Raw genomic sequence first — 25023 nt, 5'->3', positions numbered from 1 at the left:
GATGGCCATGAATGAACTTAGAATGGAAATCAGAATCATCAGAGGACTGAGATTCTGGAAGACCCATTCCAGTAAGAGCAATGGGGGCAAACAATTTAACTAGTTTTAGGATAGATCTTGATACCTTTATGAATGGGATTATATGCTGTGGTAGCCTGTGATAGCAAAGGCCTGGACCCTAACTCTGTATGTCCTATTTCCCTATAGCACATATTCATCTAGCTTTTGTTTTCAATATACATGATCAGGAATAAATAAAAGTGTAAACATTAAATTATTCTAGATCCTTACTTACATAAAAGTATAGTTTTTAATTACCTGTGCCTAGATTTGGATCTTAATTACCCATTTCACTGGGATTGTATTTGTGTAACTAAGAGGACAGTGTGGCCTATTATGAAAAGGGCTTCATTTTATTTTGTGAATGAAGCTTAGAACTTAATATATAAATAAGCAATATTTGATCTACTTTGATGTGGTTCCAGTCCAAAAGCCTCCAATCACCTCAATAATGGAGAAACTTTACACCTCCAGTTCAAAAGCCTCCAATCACCTCAATAATGGAGAAATTTATTTACAAAATTTACATTGAATTTGGCTTGTTTCTTTCAACTCTTCTATTTTAATTAAAATGGAAGATCAGATGATTAAAGGAAACTGGATTTTGCATTACTTTACCTTACATTGTGCCTCTTCATTGAGAAAAAATGCCAATTGTTGATGAGAAGCATTCTTTTTATCAAAACTATACCTCAGAATTCATTGAGCTTTTATGCTTCACTGAAATGTCTTCTCTACAAGCGCATTAAAGCCAAAGAACATCCGATAAAATAAATGCTGGGAGATATGATGGCCTTTTTGATGTACTGCATATTGTATTCAGAACAGTTATTTTAGAGGAAAGGAAGTTATCTGGTGAGAATTTACTTTATACTGTATGAAATATTCAGTGCAAAAGTATCAGTGCAGGTACCAGCAATAAGCTTTAGGTAAATAAACTGTAAGTATATTTGAAAGCTGTCTTCCATATCTATCTGAATCCTTACAGATTATTCTTTCATTACAAATTAAGCAATGCTTGAAACTGTTTTTCAAAAAAACAAGAACTATCTTCTCTTCCTGGTGAAAATGGAATCTGTTGGGAAGGATCAGAAGAAATTCAGTCCACAGGGGTTCTCTCTGTTCTCATGGAATTAGTAGCCATCAAAGTAAAAATGACAAAGAAAAAGTATACAAAGTTTAAAATTATTTCTTGAGCTCTCTGATATTCATGCCAGATTGGATAAATCAAATAATGCTGAAAAAGACCATATATCTACATTTTATCCTTCCATGTCAGAGTTAAAATAAGAATTCCCTGGTCCTGAATATTTCATAACATTAGAACAGGTACAAAGAAAACTGTTTCTTTTTTTTTTCTTTTTCTTTTTTTTAATTTCATACATTTCATTTTCTCTGAATTTGAGATCTGGTTTGGGTCATAAGCAAAGTATCCAAATACTTGAAGATGGGCTGTTCATGTGATGTGATATCATATGATATGGTATGATATATGATATGATACCAGCCCAGATAGAAGCAGGGGAGTCTTTTTCCAGCTAGATTTCCATTTCAATTCAAAAGTCTTAATGAGATTTGCACAGATTAGGTTAAACTTCACATAATATTTGAAACATTTGAATGCTGATCTGAATCTGAGATATATTAAAGAGTTGAACCTGCAACCTTTCCAGTTGAGAGACATCTTTACTTATGTGTGCTACATAGGGGTACCCATAGATAACAGGCATGAGAAGAACAAGTTACCCCCTATATTTTACGATCCTCTGACTGTCCTCTTCAACACTATTGTATAACTCATTCAATCTACTCCTATTTCCTCCTACTTTCTGAGATTGTACCTCTTCTGAATAGTCTCACTGACATCAATAGGTCTATTTGTGTGAATAAAGGTCACTCATGTCCATAAGGATTTGCAGGATCAGAAATCCAAATCTCCAGAAGTTTTGAGGTTCACCCATCGTGAATTTAGATGTTGTAACTCTGGAAAATAAAATAAAAAAAAACCTTATGATAAAAGATAATCCACAATATTTGACCGTGTGTGTTTGAAGAAATAGACATTATAGAATAAGAACCTATGAGAAGTTCGGGCAACTGTTCGCTGAAACATACATTGTGTGCTAATATTTTTTCAATATCAAGTTACATTACAGTAACCAAATGTGAGTTATCTAACTCACCTAGAACACTAAAAATGTGACCTATGAAATTCAGAGTATTAATATAATTCTAGGGATTGAAACAAGTTTGATAAATATGATTGTACGTGGGTAGCACATTAAATTTAATGAGCATTGAACCTGACACATTAGAATCACGAGGGACAACACAAAAGTCAACTTTAGGAATGATGACTTTAAGTAAATGAAATTTCACAAAGGAATTTAAATTAGGATTATGGACAAGAAATGTAATGTGGTATTTTCTGACAGCAATTTGTTACATAAGTTGTTTCTTTGACAGTATTTGGTCGAGTGTTGCTTTTAAAGCTAGGTGGAGAAAGGTAAGGTAATTCATTTCACAGAGAATTTTTATATTTCAAATTTTGGTTTCATTCCAATTAGGACTGAAAACCAAATACTTTGAAATTTTCTGCAAAAGGGAATGAGACCCCTGGGCAGTCTGTCTAGTGGGCTATTCTGAAGCTGTATACATTGACATTTCTAAGGCCTCCAGCCCCTGGAGAGTATATATGGACTCTGGAAGTCTGGGCTACCAAAGAACAAGGCATTGAGCTGGAATGAAAGCAGACAAGTTTCTCACCTTGTTCTTTTGGAAATCATGGAACACTTTGATTTTGCTGAACTGGCAAATTCCAAAAAAAAATTGTAAATTTTCCAACCAGCTCTCGTTGCTTGCTTTTCATTTCCCCCAAAGGGGATGGAAAGTTATAGCCGGGTGACTAAAATACCTTGTGTTGTTCTAAAATGACCATGTGTACAGTTATGTATACTGTAGAAATGTCTTCATGTTCTTTTCCCATTCAAGTTCTACCATAGTTCCATAGGTCTTTTTTGAATAATCTGTTACCTTACAGGCCACATATCATGCAGTACATCATCTTGCTATATGTAGTCCTGTTCTGCACCAAGCATTCACCTATCAAGTGCTTCATGATTCAATTCATGCAACAGAGCTAATAACTTAGTTTCATGTGACACAGATCCAGAATAAACTAAGCACATAAAATAGCTGTTTTGGTCAAACACAAAAAGATGGATATGAGCTTTGATCTGCAGAGCAGGGGAGACATTATAATTTACACTAAGCTAACTAGGATCTGGCAGAACGAAAGAAGTAAGGCAAGTGGAACCTAATGCTTTTTAAATGTACATACACTATTTTGACAGTAGGCTTGGACCTTATTTGAACGGACAGAATATATTTGGCTTATCATATGTCAGTTTTCAATTTGCCTAAATAAAGCTTCAGACTGCTGTTTGAACTTCAAACATTCTTGTTACAATGTAGAAGATATATACCACTGAAAAGCTAGAAATAGCTAGGAAACACTTACAGAAAATACTTTTGGAAGGAATCCAAATGAATTCTAATCAGGGTAATAGCAGAGTTCAGCAATGTAGGAAGAAAAACAAAAAAAAACACAAGCTTTTTTTCTTTTTCTTTTTCAAGTGGCGTATTCTCTTGGCTTCCTATAGCTCAATTGCTTGCACATTAATAAAAATAATCTGTGCGTAAAGCAGATTAACTGATAGCATAAGATGGTACGGAAGTTGTGAAATTTACTGTAGCTCTGTACAGTTCTTTTAAGTCTCTGAGGCTGGGCTATAAGGCCTGTCTCTACATCAAGTATGCCCAAGAAGCACTCCTGCTGTAAAGGAGTGTCAGGTAATAAGTGGATTGCTAAACATCTGGAAACTCTCCTTATTAACTAGATGGTCTTCAGTGGCACTATACAGGTGCTTCTAAAGCAGTCTTGGGATTTCCGGAAATATTTCTGGAGTTTGACGAGGCTGGCAATGTGCTAGTGAAGTGCTGCATCACCAATTCTGGGACAACTGAAGCGCTGCTTCTTAACTTAATTCAAAGTAGGACTGAAAGGGGCTTCTCAGATTTCCAGTGTGCTGATACTGTTTTTTTTCAAACAGCAGTGAATTATAATGGACTTCCCTGCTAGTGGTTGGAAAGAGGATCTGAGTTGTATCACTGCTGAGAGCTGTTAAATATTGTAGTTTAACTCAAGTTTTGGAGCTACAGCTGTTGGATCCAAGGAACCCTATATTAAATCCCAGCAGGGGCAGATTCTTCAAAGATGGAGGGGTACTTTCCAGATTGAAGAGATTCTTTTAATACAGGCATTTTTTTTCTTAAGTTGGTTTTTATGTGCAAAGGTTCTGCTTTACAACCATGGTAGAAGAGAGGTTAGAGCTGGTTCCTGTAGGAGCCTGTCAGGTTCATTACTTGCATTCACCAGGGAGAATTGTTGTAGTTTGTTTCTTTCCCAACAAGCAGGACACTCTCGCTCTCTCTCTCCTGCACTTTTAGCCCTTGCTACACCAATACAGATACATCAATATTAGGTCCTGAATTGCAATCCCGGTACAGTAGAGATGCAACTAGACAGTAGGACAACCCATGTGTCAGACATATTGCACTAATACATTGCATGATGACTTTCCAGTATGCTAATTGGACTGGTGGTAAAGATCTACTGTAGGGGGCATTCTGGCATTGATGTGCCTGGAAACTTCTCAGTGTGCAGTTCCCTTACAAGTTCTTTAACATATGTGGGATTCCATTTCAGTTACTGAAGTTGCTCTGCTGAGGGCCAATATTTTTTTTCCCCTGGGATTATTATATTTGGGACTTCTTTAGGTCCCTATGAGACATGTTTCATTGCAGGATTTAAATAACTGAGGTGCAGTGGAACAAATGGATATTTTGTCCTGGTTTTGATCCTCCACAATCCAAAAAATTATACCCCAACTGTAACTCTGACAAATTCTCTGCTTAACAAAACAAATTCTGGCTATCTGATTTGGACACCTTAGCCACAACAGGAAAGTGTGCACGTTCATTAAACAATATGATAAGTAAGAGGATAGATTCTTCAGCATTACTCTCTTCTAAACTGGAATGATTTCAGCTTTTATCTTAAATGCCCCATTCCTCTGCATGATTAATTGAACTCCATTAAATATAGACTTGAACAGTTTTGCTCTTCCCTCACTTCTCCTGTTTATGTAATGATAACTTTTATATGAACTTATCTTCAACATCAACAATAATGGTATGTCACCTTTCAGTAATGCATACATTGTGTACATTTAGAATCTTTTGTTAGGCAGCGTATTATGCAACCCACTGTCAGCATCTGATTTTCTTGCTTTTAGCTTTCTCTAGTTGGTCTTGATACTCTATCATTTCATTCACAAACAAAGGGATAGCAGACTATAGTTTCATAAATTGGCGACATAACTTATTTATCATGTTTCCACAATAGATTTGGCATTCTGAAATTTTCCAATGGAGCCATTGTACAGTTAGCACAATGTCATATATAATTTCCATAACATTCTGCTCTAGGTTATAATTGTTAAGCTGTTGGTTATAAAACACCTTGTATCATTCTTACACAATCCCATATCTTTCCTGCACATATTTGACATGTGACCACCACAGTGACATATCCATGGATTTGGTTACATACTATAATTCTAAATTATTTTGAATTCATAACTATGGTGTCACACACATTCATGAGGCATGTTCTATTTGTACTGTATTGCTTTGAATCCAGAATGTACTTTTTAATTCCATAGATTTCTTATCAATGGACTAGCACCTAATTATGCCTAAGCTAAATTTGGCCGTATGTCATGATTGAACAAGAAGTAAGACAAAAAACAAATATGGCTTTACTATACAGATCATATTCCTGGTGTTGAATACATGTGGGTGAACTCCCTGTCTGACACCACTCATTTCCAGGGTAGCACTGTTTTACAAGACTGACGAGCCATTTCCCTTACTCCTAAATGCAGCGATTTGTAGGCAGTGGGAAGAAAGAAGGGAAAGAGCTGCTGTGGGACTGGGTAGGGATTAGACAGGAACAGAGGGAAGAAGAGGAATGGAAAGTATGCAAGCTGCTTCTTCTGTGACCTGGCACTCATGGTATCTTGCTGACTTTTCTTTTTCGCCATGGGTGGGTATGATCCTTCTCAACTGACAGGAGTCAGGTGCACGAGCTGAGAAGGCTTGAACCAGAACATGCTGTACAACATGCCATTTTTAATCCAGGAAGATTCTAAAGGACTTTGCAATCTCTCTGTACATATAGGAATCACTTCACCCACCAAAGAAGGCAGCTATCCATGAGTGAAATGTGGAAACTATATTTAAAAGTACACAGCAATTTGGCAGGATAGATTGGGTCAGGAAATAACTAATACTTTGTCCAAATAGAACTACAAAGGTATTGCTTTATAGAAGATGCACTGTAGATGTACTCTCTGTGTGTGTGTAAATAGTTTTAAGTTTGCAAGCTACCTTTGGTAACTAGAACATCATTGTTGATATAAATGCATCTAATTACCTTAAATTACTTGGTTGGCCTTTTTCTTTCATGCACTAGATTTTCTCTCTGTTTTCTCTCAGACAAGGAAAAGTGAAGTTCTTGTGTGATCACAATAATTTCATTTGTATAGCAGTTACGAGCAAGACATTCACTTAGCTTAAATATCAATTGCTGGAGCTCAGCGGGAACTCTGAGATCCTTAATCCTAAAGTGGAAGTTTATTACAGGTTTTAATTTGTTTTTATAACCTGCCAAACAAGTTAAGGTATGTTTAAGGCAGTGTAAGGAAAGGAATGATTTGTTACTTTCCCTTGCAGCTAGATGATTTTGCAGACTAAATGGCACTGAACCTGTTTATTCAAAGTGCTGATGAAGAGTATTAACTAATTGACTGCTGAGTGAAGCGCTCACAAAGCAGTGTAATCGTCCAGTGGTATGTGGGCATATTTGCTATGGATCTAGTCAGTTTTGGCTGTTTGGACAGTGTGGGTGGAGAAGTGAAATAGGATGGTGTTCTCAGGAGAGAAATCCATGATTATAGAAAAGTCATGCCAGTGTCAGATGGATCAAATCATGTAATCATGGTAATTTCATTACAATCACAAGAAAGACTCCACTTTCTTTAGTGTTAGCTCTCATTTGTTGTTCTGTTTCAGAGTAGCAGCCGTGTTAGTCTGTATCCACAAAAAGACAAGGAGTACTTGTGGCACCTTAGAGACTAAGAAATTTATTAGAGCATAAGCTTTCGTGAGCTACAGCTCACTTCATCAGATGCGTACAGTGGAAAATATAGTGGGGAAATTTTATATACAATCTTTTTATAACCCTTTTTCCCTCCATCCCCATACATCTGGAACCGTAGTGAATTAGCTCTCATCTCCTTGCCCATGTTTGTTATTCCAAGGGACCATAATTAGGGTTCCAACTACTAGCAAAAGTTATTTGAGTCCCTACCTTTCTAAGTGGTTTTAATATGAAAATGCAGTTACTGCATGGTTACATATATGAAAAAGACCCTCTAAAATCTGTATGCAGTGTTTGTAGCCCAGTTGGTCCCCAGTTATTAGAGACAAGGTGGGTGAGGTAATATCTTCTATGGCACCAACTTCTATTGGTGAAAAAGACAAGTTTTCGATCTTATACAGAGCTCTTCTTCAGGCTTGAAGTACTCCTAATATCAGGTCAAGGGTCAATATCAGTGACATCTAAACATGTTTTCCCAGATTCATAACTTACCTCATGCTATTTGTTTTCCTCACTTACTGTGTCTTGCCTTGGATTAGGGCCTAATCCAAAACTCACTGAAGTCAAAGGAAAAATCCCCATGTACTTTACTGGGAGTTGGATAAAGTCCTTAGACTTCAATCTCTTCAGGACAGAAATTCTGCCTTCTTGTGTGTTTGTACAACGCCTAATGCAATGAGACCCTGGTCATATTTGAGGCCTTTGGGTACTCCCTCAGAAGAAAAAAATAATAATATTCTACTGAGGTCCACTGAATCTTCTGCTGGTAAAGTGAACCCCTTTTAAGTTCCTACAATGACCCTTCAATATTCCCATAATACAAACTCTTAATACTACTAATAATAACATAACTTTTTATTTTGTGTGAAGGTCTCCTTTTCTGACCTTGGCTTGCCTTCCTATAATGTGGTGGAGTTGTCAGTGTTATGGAATGCCACATGTTCTTTTCTTCCAGTATTAAGTTATAATTTTGCCACAATTATTGCAGATGTAAAGCAACATGCGAGGCCAATATGAAATTGATGTCACAAAGAAAAAACTTGTATGTCCAGCAGAAAAGATGGCATTTGCAATTTTATCCAGGCTGCCAATCTAAACCAATCAATGTCTGGCACCTGTGTCCTAGTGAAAAAGACCGACATGAATGCAGGCTTAATGCCATCTGAGCAGATGGATATGAGTAAAGATATCCAAGACACCAACTATAAGCATGAAATGTTTTTGTGAAGGGCAGAAATTTAGCCAGGAAATTCCAGATGGTTGTCTATCCTGAGGTTATGGGCATATGGTTAAGGGGATGTACCATTGCTAATCCATCTTTTGCCTAGATTAAATTCTAAAAATAAAATAATAATGATAAAATGTTTCCATTATCATAAAAAGAGGTTTTTATTTTATGTGTTTAGATCAGTTGAGTTGAGCTCAGCACTGAATTATATTGTCATTGGGAAGGGTGTGCTAATGGAAATAGGTCTCTACCTCCCTTTGTCTCCTTATATGAAATCTCTGTTGAATTTGCAAAAGTAAATTCTGCAAAACCAGATCCCCTTCAGATGAGTTGGGGTGTTAAATTGATGGGAGTGGCCTTTAGTGAGTTGAGTGAGAAGCCCTGCTCTACAGCATGTTCTGCCCTCCCGAACTGGTCAGATTAAGGTTTGTAAAATATCTGCAGAATACGTAAATGACCATGGTCTTTAGGGAAAAAAAATATTGAAGTTGGGCCCCCTTAGTTTCCAAATGCCATTCATTACTGGGGATGGATGAGGTTGGTAAAATGAAGGGAGCCAGGGCAAAAGAAGGGAAAAAAGGAGGGGGAAGAGGAGTCCCTCCTACTTGCCTTTTTTTTTTTTTTTAACTAGAATCAACTGATGGGAAATAGCAGAAGGCAAGTGAGATTAATGCTCCCTGGTGATGTGACTGTTTACTTATGGCAGCAGTTCTCAAACTTTTATACTGATGACCCCTTTTATCTAGCAAGCCTCTGAGTGCAAACCCCCCCACCCCCTTATAAATTAAAAACACTTTTTTACATATTTAACACCATTATAAACACTGGAGGCAAAGCAGGGTTTAGGATGGAGGCTGACAGCTCATGACCCCCCATGTAATAACCTCATAACCCCCTTAGCGGTACCAACCCCTAGTTTGAGAACCCCTGATTTATGGGTTTACAAGAGTAACTGCATAAATCTCATTGTCATCTGTAAATTTTGCTGAATGAATTTAGGGACACTTTCTGTCCCCATGAAATGTAAAGTATGCCTGAAAATAAGAGACCATAGCCTGGATCACAAAGGGACTTGTACAAACCTTGAAAACCACTAGAATCCACAAATCCTGTGTGAGGAACTTAAGCTCCCTATATATTGCGTGGGAAAATATAGACACCTGACAAAAAGCCAGCCCACTAGGTTGGGAGCTGCTTAAACTAGCCAATGGGACACACCTACAAGAGAGATGTATCCTAACGGATTTGGACACCTAAGTACAGGCTGGAGGTGGCACCTGTTGTGATAATTGAGACTATACATTTACCCTAAGTGTGAGCTCAACTGTAAAGAGTGAGTGAAAGTTTCTAAGATGTCACAATAACCTATAACAACAAATGTTAGTGGTAAAAGGTTGCAAAAGAGATGCAGACTGATTAGTCTAAGCAAAAAAGCCTATTGATATTATTCAAGGACTGTGTTAAGATCATGCGTACTAAACAAGAAAAGTATGGGACCAGAAATAAATGGACCAAAATTGGTGCGTTGGAATCAGGCTGATTTGACAAAAAAAAAAAAAAAAAAAAAAAAAAGGATATTCCACCCATTATTCCCTTTCTGATTTTTTTTTTTTTTAAATAAAAGACTTCTGGGGGAATTAGAAGAGGAAGAAGCTGTCTGACAACAGATACATGAACAGGAAAAAAGTGTCACCATCCTGGCTCCAACCCCCACTATCTCCTGGTACTCCAGGATCTACCATGTCACTGCTGGGTCTTCATCATTCAAATCCCATGAGATGTCCTGGCCAGAGACAGACCAGGCCAGAGACAGAAACGGACCCAAATAATGTCACCACTTCTACCAGCTCTGGCTAAATCCTAATCATCAGCTGCAATGTGGGTCTCTACTCCCCATCATGTGTCCTTTTTCGTCCCCACTTTATTTCTTCTCTTTCCTATGCCTCTAATTTTCTGTCCATCTGTTAAGATGGTTTAGCATGCCAATACTGTGTATTCTGCAACATTGGTGTAAGCCTGTGACCAGAGAGACAACTAAAAGAAATACCCTAAATAGCTCAATGGTATGGCATGAATTTGCCAGGACTTGGAATGGTTAATAAAATCAAGTGCCTTACCTGTAGTTTTCCAGCTGTGAGGTAGCAAGTGACAGTCAACACCAGAGACAGCAGCTGCATTTTCTCTCTTTGCTGTTCTTTTCTCTGCCCTTCCGTTTGTATGTCTCTTGTTTAGTTTTCCAGAAGATGGGGTAAGACTCTAACAACAACAGCAACAGCTTCAGCCCAGCTCAACTTACTTTTTCCCCTATCCACAAAAAAGGACAATTATTACCATCTAAAAGACTGTCAAACTAGGTGGGGGTGGGGGATGAAGTGCAGGGAGCAGACAAATGTCCTAAATATTCCCTCCAGATATATGGAAAAAGAACAAAAATGTTGTTAAAATGAAAGCCTTACTTAATACTTGTATGCAGTGTTGTCATAGCAGCAGCAGTCCCATGATATTAGAGAGACAAGGTGGGTGAGGACCAACTTCTGTTGATGAGAGAGGCAAGCTTTCAAGCTTACACAGCTCACTTAATGCCTAGATAATTTGAAACGTGTTTTCTTCTTTTTCCACATCTTTAGTAAAGTTTTAAAGGATTTTTAGCAATATTTTAATGGTGATAAGCAGGCTGGGGCCTCTATATACCAAATTCGGAGTCTTTTTTAAAACTGTTTAATGTTGGACAGTGTCTGGGTCATGTTCACACCTTTGTCTCTTTGGGCCTATATATTCCATCTAATTTAATACAGAATGCCTATCTCTGCTTGTGATCCACAGACAGCAGAACCTTTTCCTGGAGTCAGGTGCCTTTCTTATAAGAACTGTTTTCGGCATTTGCCTAACTCACAGGAAATGGCCAGTGGGGAGAGTATGACCAGGAATCCCTATATTGACATCCTACACACTACTGGAATAACAATTATACAAAATATGCCTTGTAAGATATCAAATGAAAGCCAATAACATTCCAGTTATTAATATAATTGATAAATACATGTGTTAACATTATATGTAAAGTTATGAATTACTTCTGTACAACATTATTGGAACATGTTTAAGACCAGACAGCCTAGGTAAGGGAAATAAATAAGTCTGTCCTAGACAAAGAAATGTGGCTTTACCTCAGTTTACATATTAACAGTAAAGAAAGCCATCATGCTGAACCAGCAGGCGTAATCCTGATCCTGAACTCAACAGAATTAACAAGACTCCTGCATCCAGAGAGATACAGGAGACTGAATCTCCAGGAAGCCTTCCTGACTTGTAAGATGAAGACATCCCATTGGGGATATAAGGAACAGAGACTCCATCTTTATCCTTTGCTTTAAGAGACAAAGTAACCAAGCTATTTAATCTGTGATTGGTCCTTTCCAGGGCAACCAGTAAAAGCTGGAAAGGAGACTAAGAGGGTGAGAGAAACTACCTTGAACAAAGACTGTACTTTACTAGATGACTCTTAGATGCATGTTTTCACTTTTACTTGCTTATAACCATCTCTACTTTGATCTCTTTTACTTGTTATCACTTACTCCATGCTCTTTTGTTTAATAAAAAAGTTTTGCTTTCACTATAAATCATCAGTGCTGTGTAAGTTCAGTACAGTGTGTGCTTCTAGAAAGCAAGCAGGTTGAAGGGTTTTACTGTCCCTGTAAAGGAAGTGAACCTAACACTTTCTCTGTGAGGGTTCAGTGAGAGGGACTGGTCTCTGCAGTAGGACTACGTTGGGGCAAATTAGGGTCTGGAAGCGAACTAAGTTTATCCAGCAAGTAATTAGGTTGGGTAAAGCTAGGGTGAGGCATGTCAGCTGTTGCCAGGCTACTGGGGGTCAGAGCTCTGGACCAAAGCTGCATAGTCACAAGACAGCCAGGGTCACAAGGCAGAAGATGACTGAACCCCTTGCAGGCCTGGGTAGACCCCAAAATATCAGAAAGGGAAAGGAGGAAGTAGCATTCTCCCTTAACTTTTAGCCCACTGAATAGACCACTCACCTGGGATGTAGGGAAACCCGGGTTCACCTCCCCACTCTACCTGATTAGCAAAAAAGGGTTTGAACAGGAATTCCCCAGTTCTCAAGTATATGCTTGACTATGGGATATGCTGATGTTGATATTTTTCAGTATTTCTCATTGAAGCCATTCTGATTTATATACATATGCATTGGATCCAAGAGAGTGAATGACTCTTTAGTCCTGGGAGGTGGGGAAACCCCTGCTCAAATCCTTTCTCATCAAATGGGAGGGGGGATTTGTTGCGGTTCAAATACAAGACAGCACAAAGCTTTAAGCAAGCAAGCAGGCTGGTCTGCCAATGGGCTGGTCTGCCTGTCAGCTTTCCACCCTCTCTTTTATTTCTCTCCCTCCTGCGCATTACATACTCCAACAGATAAAAGGAATACACTGGCTTTGTTTAATATTCTTATACCAATTTCTATCTACCGCATTCCTTGCTCTCAGGCCTTGAGCCCAGTCCTGGGAGGCTTCCCACGGTTCATGTCATCTGGGCGAGATTCCAAGGTTCATGCCCTTGAGAGGAGCCGTGTGTGCACTGCTCCTACACAACACTCCGGGTGTGCCCTGAATGTTGCCAAGTTCATGAACCTTGTATGAATGCTACAGGGATTGAACTAGGGTTTCTCACACCCTGGGTGAGTTTCCTAACCACTGGTCTAAAGGTTGCAAGAGAGACCACTGCTGCCCACTCTCTTTCTACCCCCTCAGCCATTTTGTGTAGAGTTAAGCAAGCTGGAAGCATGCTTATTTATTGGCAGGGCAGCACCTATCTTTACCTGGATTGATGACCACATTTGGACTTTGCTGCTTTAGGCTGGCACCAGGGCACCTATGTGCATGCCCAGAAACAGAGACTTGTGTGTCTATGGTACTTTTACAGTGGAAATATAGGAGACAAGTGTGTTAAGTTGTCTACAGGGCTAGACAGTAGCTGAGTGAGGGTTTTGTGGATTGCAGTGATGCTTAAATCTGGGGTTTAGACTCCTAAATCCCTTTGTAAACTTGGGTTCATGATTCTTTCCTTTTTAGTCCTCCTGTCTTCTGACTGTAGTGCATATATGTATAGTTCTCTTAGTGAAACAAACCTCACTTTTATAAAGCTACCCGATATACAAGACAGGGTGTCTCTGTCTTATGTTTTCCTAAGTTTTTATTCTAGACTTTAAGCCCAATAACATCAGTATTGCCATAATGGATTAGCCCCATGGTCCATCGAGTCCAGTTTCCTGTCCCTGTCAATGGCCAGCACCAACAGTTACCAAAAGTAAGAGTGTAAAGGCCAGAGTTTCAGCTTATGTACATTGGTATAGCTCTATTGACTCCAGTGGAGCTACACCAATTTATACTAAGATCCTTTAACTGCAGTGACTTAAATGAAATCACTTGGGGTTTATGCCAATATAACAAGGTCAAAAACTGAGCCTGTATGTGCAATGGACTTCAAACATAGCTTCTTATGTGCTTTAATCTTTATGCCTCAAGTCCTTTAGTATGTGTTTATATTTTAATTAGCGTCAAATCACCAAACTCCAACCCTGAAGAATGGAATTTGTAGAACTTATGATCTAACTTTTTGGGTTTGGGCAAACAGTTCCTGTACTACTTTCTGTCTCTGCACATGATTTAATGAACACAGTGCTACAGTGTTCCCTCTGCCAAAATGTTCTTGAAAGATTTTCACTGGTAATATTCAAGGTCTGATACAACTGACAAGATAATGACAGGGGCAATTTTAAGTGGTTAAGGGCCTTGCTATATTAGATGCTGGCCAATGCTGACTGCAGCAGAAGTGGAGAAACAATGTTTATTGTGTCAGAAAAAAATGGAAAACAGAAAACACGATGCCAGTTTCTTAACCTTCAGCAACACAAGCTACTCCTCTGAAATGACAGGAAAATGTCAAATTATGAAAAGGAAAAACAACAATAAGTAAAAGGAACAAATAAAAGTTAATGCTGGTTGATTACAAACTGGAAAAGCGAAAGCAGAAGTTGTATTGTCACCAAAACTTTTCTATTTTGCAGTTCCCCAAAGTAACACTGACAAATACGAAAAACATGAAGGAGTTTAATAACTTACCCATGTCTGTCACAGAGGGAAATTTCCTAAAATATCCTTGAAAAACCTTATTGAATTTTTAGTTTCTTTTTGGTTCATTGTATTAAATGCAAAATGTAGATATTATTGTGGGCTGGGATTGCATATAACCTCTCTAGAGGAGAGATGTTATTTGAGGCCTGGGAGTTCAAAGGATTATATTGAAATTGTGCCAGGCAAGAATGGACTTTTGGGACAATAATTGTGAAGTGGATTTCCTTGGGAATACTTTCCTGAGGAATGCAAATCCCAACCGCTGGTTATGCAAAATATCCAGCCTTTTGAAGCTGTGCTCTGAGGATTGTGTCATTGTCTGCTGATTAACTGTTCACAGAGACTGGAGATCAAAGATCCAAGCTATATGAACTGTCCAATTTATTCTTCTGGTTCTGAATCTCAGACAGCTATGAAATGTAACCATGAGGAAAACCCAACTGTGGGTTTTGAAGGACTGACACCTAGTAGAGACAGGGGGTTGAATTTGGGGGGAGGTGACTTCTTATAAGCTTTTTAGCACATGGGCAAGTTCTTTTGTTGTTCTTAATGTTTTCCTTGTAATGCTTTCACCTTAAGAATACATTTGCTTGCTTAGAAGACCTGTGTGGTGACCTATAACTGCAGGCAATACAATGGGCATAGCCTCTGGTGAGAAAGCAAAGTGTAGACACTGGCCTTTTAGGTTGGGGATATCACACTGTAAATTAGGGAGATATGGAACCTTAATATACCAGTTGGCAGTAGGAGAGATATGGGTATCTACCAAAGAGAGGTGAAAGCTGAAAGGCAGCAACCTCCACTGGCTGCTCTTTGTAGACTTTCAAGGGGGAAATATGGGTGCAGTTGCCCTGACCTGTGACATGCTCCTATTACTTTTCTATTGTCACAGAAGTTACAAAGTTCAAGTTAATGAAAATCTTAGAGAGTTGCATTTTGATTGTAACTGCATTTTCCTTTTGTTTGGAACAGAGATGACTTTAATATTTTAGGTTTCAGAGTAACAACCATGTTAGTCTGTATTCGCAAAAAGAAAAGGAGTACTTGTGGCACCTTAGAGACTAACCAATTTATTTGAGCATAAGCTTTCATGAGCTACAGCTCACTTCATCAGATGCATACTGTAGAAAGTGTAGAAGATCTTTTATACACACAAAGCATGAAAAAATACCTCCCCCACCCCACTCTCCTGCTGGTAATAGCTTATCTAAAGTGATCACTCTCCTTACAATGTGTATGATAATCAAGTTGGGCCATTTCCAGCACAAATCCAGGTTTTCTCACCCCCCCCCCCCGCCCCCACAAAACCACTCTCCTGCTGGTAATAGCTTATCTAAAGTGACCACTCTCCTTATAATCTGTATGATAATCAAGGTGGGCCATTTCCAGCACAAATCCAGGGTTTAACAAGAACACCTGGGGGGGGGGGTGTGCAGTTGATAGATTTCCACTCCATACGGCTAAATGCAGTGCCTTGCATAATGACAGGTTTCAGAGTAACAGCCGTGTTAGTCTGTATTCGCAAAAAGAAAAGGAGTACTTGTGGCACCTTAGAGACTAACACCCCACCCCCCCCCGCGACATTCTTGTTAAACCCTGGATTTGTGCTGGAAATGGCCCACCTTGATTATCATACACACTGTAAGGAGAGTGGTCACTTTAGATAAGCTATTGCCAGCAGGAGAGTGGGGTTGGGGGAGGTATTTTTTCATGCTTTGTGTGTATAAAAGATCTTCTACACTTTCTACAGTATGCATCTGATGAAGTGAGCTGTAGCTCATGAGAGCTTATGCTCAAATAAATTGGTTAGTCTCTAAGGTGCCACAAGTACTCCTTTTAATATTTTAATTCCTTGCAAATGACAATGTGGAATCAATCATGTAGACATATTTTCATAACTGCCACCACTTCGTTCAGCATAATAATAAAAAAGTCAGCTAAAATTCTGAAGATTTTAGCAAAAATAGGGAATTTAGGAGAAACAGCTCTAAAATAGTCTGAATTAATATTTAGATAGGAACTGTGTGCATTTAAAACATCAGAGTATTAATTTCAGCAACCACATCAGCAAAAATCCCAGTGTGTTTTAACCAGTGATGTTGACTTTACTGGTGAAGATTAGACTTCCCCTGATTTCGATGTACTTTGAATCAGGCCCTATTAGAATAAAAGGTCTGATCCAATTTCCATTGAAGTCATTGGACTTCTTCTCCATTGACTCTAATGAGATTTCTATTGGATCCATAAAGGACTAGTAATTCTCCCCTATCACCTTTGAAAATCTCACTTTTTTTCTTGATTGCATATGTCATTATTATAGCACACATTATAATCCACATAAGAAGCTGGCTGTCTCGTTCCACCTCTCAACAAAGATTTAATATCAGGGTGCTAATGTGAAGCCTCATATTATGGAGACTTTACAACTTTTTACAAAATATACTATCAAACTAGTATATTAGAACATTATGACATAAATATTAAATTAAACTTCAGTTGCCACAGTATATTTTGGGCTACTTAAAATTGCTTTTACAGTGTGTTCCCAAACTCATATATTCACAACATTCAGTAGTGCACAATGGTTCTGCCCTTTGAATTATATGTCCATAGTACAGGGGAAAACAACAAGCTGTAAAACATAAATTGGGTCATATCCCAGAACTGGATGTGCATTCCTTTCAGGAATCAATGGAAGGATATGAACACAATAGTCCAGATCTTCTTCTATAACTGACAAGTGCACAGTGCAGGATTGGGGAGGGGGGCAGCATGCAAAGTTGGGCTTTAATAAATACTGAGCCAGCCCCAGGGCACAACAGAGTAGTCAGGGGGCCATTCTTATGTCTTCCAGATGTCAATAACCTAGGGAGCCTATAAGTCAGATTGGAATCAGCAAGGTTTAATAGGGTTCTGTCCACAACCTTTTTTTCCTAGTAATTCCACCTACACTGGTAATAGGGAACAAGTTTGTACAGGAGCCCAAATTCCAGCTGTATAGGACTTAAGAATCTACCTATGATGAGGTGATCCTGTCATGACATATAGATTCTTCTGCTGCATTTCAAAGTAGCTGCCCTGCCACTTAAGATCAGGTCCATCATCTTTTTTCTCTTGAACAAATCTGAATTCATGTTTCAAGTGTTTCCATTTCTGAAACGGCACACTGTAACATTACAAATGTGCCTAGCGTTCCCATTAAGGATGCAAAGCATTTTAGTCTTTATTTCTTGATGTAGCATTGGAATGTAAATTATGCCTGTAGGAGGTATGGTTCACTGACGGCAGTGCATTAAGAATATCACCAAATGCTGTTTGTTCCAAAGCTAACCATTTCTAAAGGATTAAAACCATTTCAACACTTTAATATATTCTTTCATCCAAAGAAATATCTTAAACATCAGCAGACTGAACATCATCTATTGAGGCTTTGTTCTGTTAAAATTCGTTTAAATTCTAACACAGCATAAACAAGGAAATATAGATGAAGGACTATCTATCATTTTTATGATCTTCCTCACCGTACAAGTTCTTTTATAAAAAAAAAATGCAATGCACTATAACAGAATAATTCCAAGCTTTCAGAATTGTCTTATCTTAAGAAAACTCCTTAAACCTGATGCCTGTCAGATAAGAAAACTCCTTAAACCTGATGTTTGTCAGATAAGAGGATACAATACATGGCTTTTAAGCCATGATTTTTATACTTATGTTAATCTGCTTAGAAATAAAAGTAGCATCAGGAGATAGCAAAAGTGGCTGAAATGTCTTTTGTATAAACATTTCCGTAGTACTACTGTAGCTAAATATTTACAGAAATGGACACTTTTCAAATGGTCTAATAGCTTTTATATGCACTGTAATAGAGCAAAAATATACTTTTGGTGATTAGATGCACTAAATGTGTTTGTTCCAAATATTTAATGTTGCAAGGGCGACCTTGATTCCTAAACTGGTTCAGACAAATACAAATGCTAACTAGTATACACTTAAGATCATTCACTTTCTACACTATAGAGGGTATTAAATTCTGATTGAATGAATGAATCAGCAAAATTAACTTAGTTATAGGAAATGAATTAGTAAATTCTGTACCAAAAGAAATTTGGGAATTTTTTTCATTAACACGTCCAATCTTGTGTAGCTCTAAATATATTTAGTTTGTAGTCTAACAGTTAAACTCCACTATCAGGTGGTCTGAAAAATGTGTTAAGTGGAAAAATCCCATAATATGCTCTCTTACTTGTCCTACTCCAATATGTCACAGAGTCCCCTGGCGATGCTCTGGAACTGCTCCCTATGAAGCCAGTCAGGAGTCTGGGGAAGTCTCCTTTCTGTGAGCAGACTGTCTTCAGGACACAGAGCTCACACAACTTCCACCTTCCTGGGTCTGACCTCGGAGCATTCAACACCCTCTGCCCCTCTGTGCGCTTTCCACAGCGAGTCCGCCCAGGCGAGCTCCTGGGGAAGCCAGAGGGTCCTGCACCCCAACTTCGCAGTTGGACCTGACTCTCAGCCAGCCAGTAAAACAGAAGGTTTATTAGACGACAGGAACAAGGTTTAAAACAGAGCTTGTAAGTACAGAGAACAGGAATCCTCAGCCGCATCCATTTTGGGGGGCAGTGAGCCAGACAAAAATGTCTGCACTTCACTCCATGTCCCCAGCCAGCCCCAAACTGAAACTCTCTCCAGCCCTCCTCCTCTGGGCTTTGTCACTTTCCCAGGCCAAGAGGTCACCTGATTCCTTTGTTCTCCAACACCTTTAGCTCTCACCTTGCGGGGGGAAGGGGCAGGCCACCAGTTGCCAGGTAACAGGGTGTTGGCCTTTCTCTGTGTCCAGACCCCTGCACACACCTGCCCTCTAGGGCTCTGCAATGATTATACACCCTTATCCCACCACCTAGATACTTAAGAGCTGCATAGGGGAAACTGAGGCACCCCCACAATATTCAGAGGAAACATTAAGAACAGTCCCTCTTTGTCACACAATATTACTTGGGAAACATGTTAGCTAGCTTCTCCAGCCCAGTCTCTGGCTGCCACACTCTCTCTTCCAGGCATACAGCTTCCCAGCTTGCTCCTTTGTTTCCCCAGCTCCCAGGCTGAAAACTGACCTGCAGGTCTGGATTCCTGACTCTCTGATTTCTGGTTTCAGAATAGCAGCCATGTTAGTCTGTATTCACAAAAAGAAAAGGAGTACTAGTGGCACCTTAGAGACTAACAAATTTATTTGAGCATAAGCTTTCGTGAGCTACAGCTCACTTCATCGGATGCATTCGATGGAAAATAGAGTGGGGAGATTTATATACACAGAGGACATGAAACAATGGGTGTTACCATACACACTGTAAAGAGAGTGATCACTTAAGGTGAGTTATTATCAGCAGGAGAGGGGGGGAGGAGGGAGCTTTTTGTAGTGATAATCAAGGTGGGCCATTTCCAGCAGTTGACAAGAATGTCTGAGGAACAGTTGGGGGTGGGGGATAAACATGGGGAAATAGTTTTACTTTGTGTAATGACCTATCCACTCCCAGTCTCTATTCAAGCCTAAGTTAATTGTATCCAGTTTGCAAATTAATTCCAATTCAGCAGTCTCTCATTGGAGTCTGTTTTTGAAGTTATTTTGCTGAAATATGGCCACTTTTAGGTCTGTAATCGAGTGACCAGAGAGATTGAAGTGTTCTCCAACTGGTTTTTGAATGTTATAATTCTTGACGTCTGATTTGTGTCCATTTATTCTTTTACGTAGAGACTGTCCAGTTTGACCAATGTACATGGCAGAGGGGCATTGCTGGCACATGATGGCATATATCACATTGGTAGATGTGCAGGTGAACAAGCCTCTGTATTGTGGCTGATGTGATTAGGCCCTATGATGATGTCCCCTGAATAGATATGTGGACACATGTCTGGCTCCATTAGAGTTGCCACCTTTTAGGGGAGGGAGAAATATAGGAACACTCAGTTACTATCATGTGAATATTTCAAGCAAACTATTTAATAAGGTCAATTTTTAATATAATTGGCTTATCATAAACCTCTGGGGGAGGGAATTGGAACATAATGTTTCCCTTTGCCTGTTCTCTCTCACAGTAATATTGAATATTGTTCTGCTGTGTGTCAGGCCATGAAAGAGGTCCACCCATCATGTCTTTAACTGCTCCAGTCTAAGAGATAAAGGTGAGTCCTCTCCTTGTCAAAACACACATCAGAATAATGCTAGTCATGGTTATTGTTATGAAGGATGAAGGACAGGCAGAAGGGAAGCCTGGCTGTTTAAAAATAGCCAGAGCTTCGCGAACCAGCTGAGCGGCGGAGAACCAGCTGAGCAGCGGGGACAGCAGAGCAGCACACAGCAGGAGTTTGCCTGGGAGTTCGCCTGGAGTGAGCCCAGTGAGGCTTACGTCTTGCAAACTTCTCTGAGGAAGCTCATAGTAGGAAGGTGATATGGAAGGGGGGGGTTCAACTGTTGTGACCTGCACTGGATGTGCCATGTTTGTCTTTCTTCCACAGGACAGAAGCGACTTTGTCTGTACAAAGTGCAAGCTGGTCTCCATATTGGAAGAGAAGATTGAAGGTCTGGAGCAACAGATAACAACCCTGCGTTGCATACGGGAAACTGAGGATTTCCTGGACGAAACTCAGGATAGGCTTCTAGGGGCACAAAGCTCTACAGATATAGAGCAGGTTGCACAGAGGAGCCAAGAGACCAGTGAAGAAGCTTGGCAACATGTGACCTCCAGAAGAGGTAAGCAGAATGTCCGGGTTCCAGTAACACAGACACAGGTAACTAACCGCTTTCATGTTCTCTCCACAGGTATCGTTGCGGAGAGTGGACCAGATGATATGTCTGGGGCGAGAAAGCAGAAGGAGACTCCGCTGGTTGGAAGGCATGAGATGCGCTGTCCTGAGGTTGGGGGTTCCACGACCACCACCCCCAAGAGGAGAAGGCGGGTGGTGGTGGTCGGGGACTCTCTCCTCCGGGGGACTGAGTCATCTATCTGCCGCCCTGACCGGGAAAACCGAGAAGTCTGCTGCTTGCCAGGGGCTAAGATTCGTGATGTGACGGAGAGACTGCCGAGACTCATCAAGCCCTCGGATCGCTACCCCTTCCTGCTTCTCCACGTGGGCACCAATGATACTGCCAAGAATGACCTTGAGCGGATCACTGCGGACTATGTGGCTCTAGGAAGAAGAATAAAGGAGTTGGAGGCGCAAGTGGTGTTCTCGTCCATCCTCCCCGTGGAAGGAAAAGGCCTAGGTAGGGAGCGTCGAATCGTGGAAGTCAACGAATGGCTACGCAGATGGTGTCGGAGAGAAGGCTTTGGTTTCTTTGACCATGGGATGGTGTTCCATGAAGGAGGAGTGCTGGGTAGAGACGGGCTCCATCTTACGAAGAGAGGGAAGAGCATCTTTGCCAGCAGGCTGGCTAACCTAGTGAGGAGGGCTTTAAACTAGGTTCACCGGGGGAAGGAGACCAAAGCCCTGAGGTAAATGGGAAAGCGGGATACCGGGAGGAAGCACAGGCAGGAATGTCTGTGAGGGGAGGGCTCCTGCCTCATACTGGGAGTGAGGGGCGATCAACAGGTTATCTCAAGTGCTTATATACAAATGCACAAAGCCTTGGAAACAAGCAGGGAGAACTGGAGGTCCTGGTGATGTCAAGGAACTATGACGTGATCGGAATAACAGAGACTTGGTGGGATAACTCATATGACTGGAGTACTGTCATGGATGGTTATAAACTGTTCAGGAAGGACAGGCAGGGCAGAAAAGGTGGGGGAGTAGCACTGTATGTAAGGGAGCAGTATGACTGCTCAGAGCTCCGGTACGAAACTGCAGAAAAACCTGAGTGTCTCTGGATTAAGTTTAGAAGTGTGTGCAACAAGAGTGATGTAGTGGTGGGAGTCTGCTATAGACCACCGGACCAGGGGGATGAGGTGGATGAGGCTTTCTTCCGGCAGCTCACGGAAGCTACTAGATCGCATGCCCTGATTCTCATGGGTGACTTTAATTTTCCTGATATCTGCTGGGAGAGCAATACAGCGGTGCATAGACAATCCAGGAAGTTTTTGGAAAGCGTAGGGGACAATTTCCTGGCGCAAGTGCTAGAGGAGCCAACTAGGGGGGGTGCTTTTCTTGACCTGCTGCTCACAAACCGGGTAGAATTAGTGGGGGAAGCAAAAGTGGATGGGAATCTGGGAGGCAGTGACCATGAGTTGGTTGAGTTCAGGATCCTGACGCAGGGAACAAAGGTAAGAAGCAGGATACGGACCCTGGACTTCAGGAAAGCAGACTTCGACTCCCTCAGGGAACGGATGGCCAGGATCCCCTGGGGGACTAACTTGAAGGGGAAAGGAATCCAGGAGAGCTGGCTGTATTTCAAGGAATCCCTGTTGAGGTTACAGGGACAAACCATCCCGATGAGTAGAAAGAATAGTAAATATGGCAGGCGACCAACTTGGCTTAATGGTGAAATCCTAGCGGATCTTAAACATAAAAAAGAAGCTTACAAGAAGTGGAAGGTTGGACATATGACCAGGGAAGAGTATAAAAATATTGCTCGGGCATGTAGGAATGTTATCAGGAGGGCCAAATCGCACCTGGAGCTGCAGCTAGCCAGAGATGTCAAGAGTAACAAGAAGGGTTTCTTCAGGTATGTTGGCAACAAGAAGAAAGCCAAGGAATGTGTGGGCCCCTTACTGAATGAGGGAGGCAACCTAGTGACAGAGGATGTGGAAAAAGCTAATGTACTCAATGCTTTTTTTGCCTCTGTTTTCACTAACAAGGTCAGCTCCCAGACTGCTGCGCTGGGCATCACAAAATGCGGAAGAGATGGCCAGGCCTCTGTGGAGATAGAGGCGGTTAGGGACTATTTAGAAAAGCTGGACGTGCACAAGTCCATGGGGCCGGACGAGTTGCATCCGAGAGTGCTGAAGGAATTGGCGGCTGTGATTGCAGAGCCACTGGCCATTATCTTTGAAAACTCGTGGCGAACCGGGGAAGTCCCGGATGACTGGAAAAAGGCGAATGTAGTGCCAATCTTTAAAAAAGGGAAGAAGGAAGATCCTGGGAACTACAGGCCAGTCAGCCTCACCTCAGTCCCTGGAAAAATCATGGAGCAGGTCCTCAAAGAATCAATCCTGAAGCACTTGCATGAGAGGAAAGTGATCAGGAACAGCCAGCATGGATTCACCAAGGGAAGGTCATGCCTGACTAATCTAATCACCTTTTATGATGAGATTACTGGTTCTGTGGATGAAGGGAAAGCAGTGGATGTATTGTTTCTTGACTTTAGCAAAGCTTTTGACACGGTCTCCCATAGTATTCTTGTCAGCAAGTTAAGGAAGTATGGGCTGGATGAATGCACTATAAGGTGGGTAGAAAGCTGGCTAAATTGTCGGGCTCAACGGGTAGTGATCAATGGCTCCATGTCTAGTTGGCAGCCGGTATCAAGTGGAGTGCCCCAAGGGTCGGTCCTGGGGCCGGTTTTATTCAATATCTTCATAAATGATCTGGAGGATGGTGTGGATTGCACTCTCAGCAAATTTGCGGATGATACTAAACTGGGAGGAGTGGTAGATACGCTGGAGGGGAGGGATAGGATACAGAAGGACCTAGACCAATTGGAAGATTGGGCCAAAAGGAATCTGATGAGGTTCAATAAGGATAAGTGCAGGGTCCTGCACTTAGGACGGAAGAACCCAATGCACAGCTACAGACTAGGGACCGAATGGCTAGGCAGCAGTTCTGCAGAAAAGGACCTAGGGGTGACAGTGGACGAGAAGCTGGATATGAGTCAGCAGTGTGCCCTTGTTGCCAAGAAGGCCAATGGCATTTTGGGATGTATAAGTAGGGGCATAGCGAGCAGATCGAGGGACGTGATCGTTCCCCTCTATTCGACATTGGTGAGGCCTCATCTGGAGTACTGTGTCCAGTTTTGGGCCCCACACTTCAAGAAGGATGTGGATAAATTGGAGAGAGTCCAGCGAAGGGCAACAAAAATGATTAGGGGACTGGAACACATGAGTTATGAGGAGAGGCTGAGGGAGCTGGGATTGTTTAGCCTGCAGAAGAGAAGAATGAGGGGGGATTTGATAGCTGCTTTCAACTACCTGAAAGGAGGTTCCAAAGAGGATGGCTCTAGACTGTTCTCAATGGTAGCAGATGACAGAACGAGGAGTAATGGTCTCAAGTTGCAGTGGGGGAGGTTTAGATTGGATATTAGGAAAAACTTTTTCGCTAAGAGGGTGGTGAAACACTGGAATGCGTTACCTAGGGAGGTGGTAGAATCTCCTTCCTTA

Source organism: Lepidochelys kempii, chromosome 4 (assembly GCF_965140285.1).
Source record: "Lepidochelys kempii isolate rLepKem1 chromosome 4, rLepKem1.hap1, whole genome shotgun sequence".
Taxonomy (NCBI): domain Eukaryota; kingdom Metazoa; phylum Chordata; order Testudines; family Cheloniidae; genus Lepidochelys; species Lepidochelys kempii.
The sequence above is the reverse complement of the archived record's forward strand: the minus strand, read 5'-3'. Positions refer to the sequence as shown.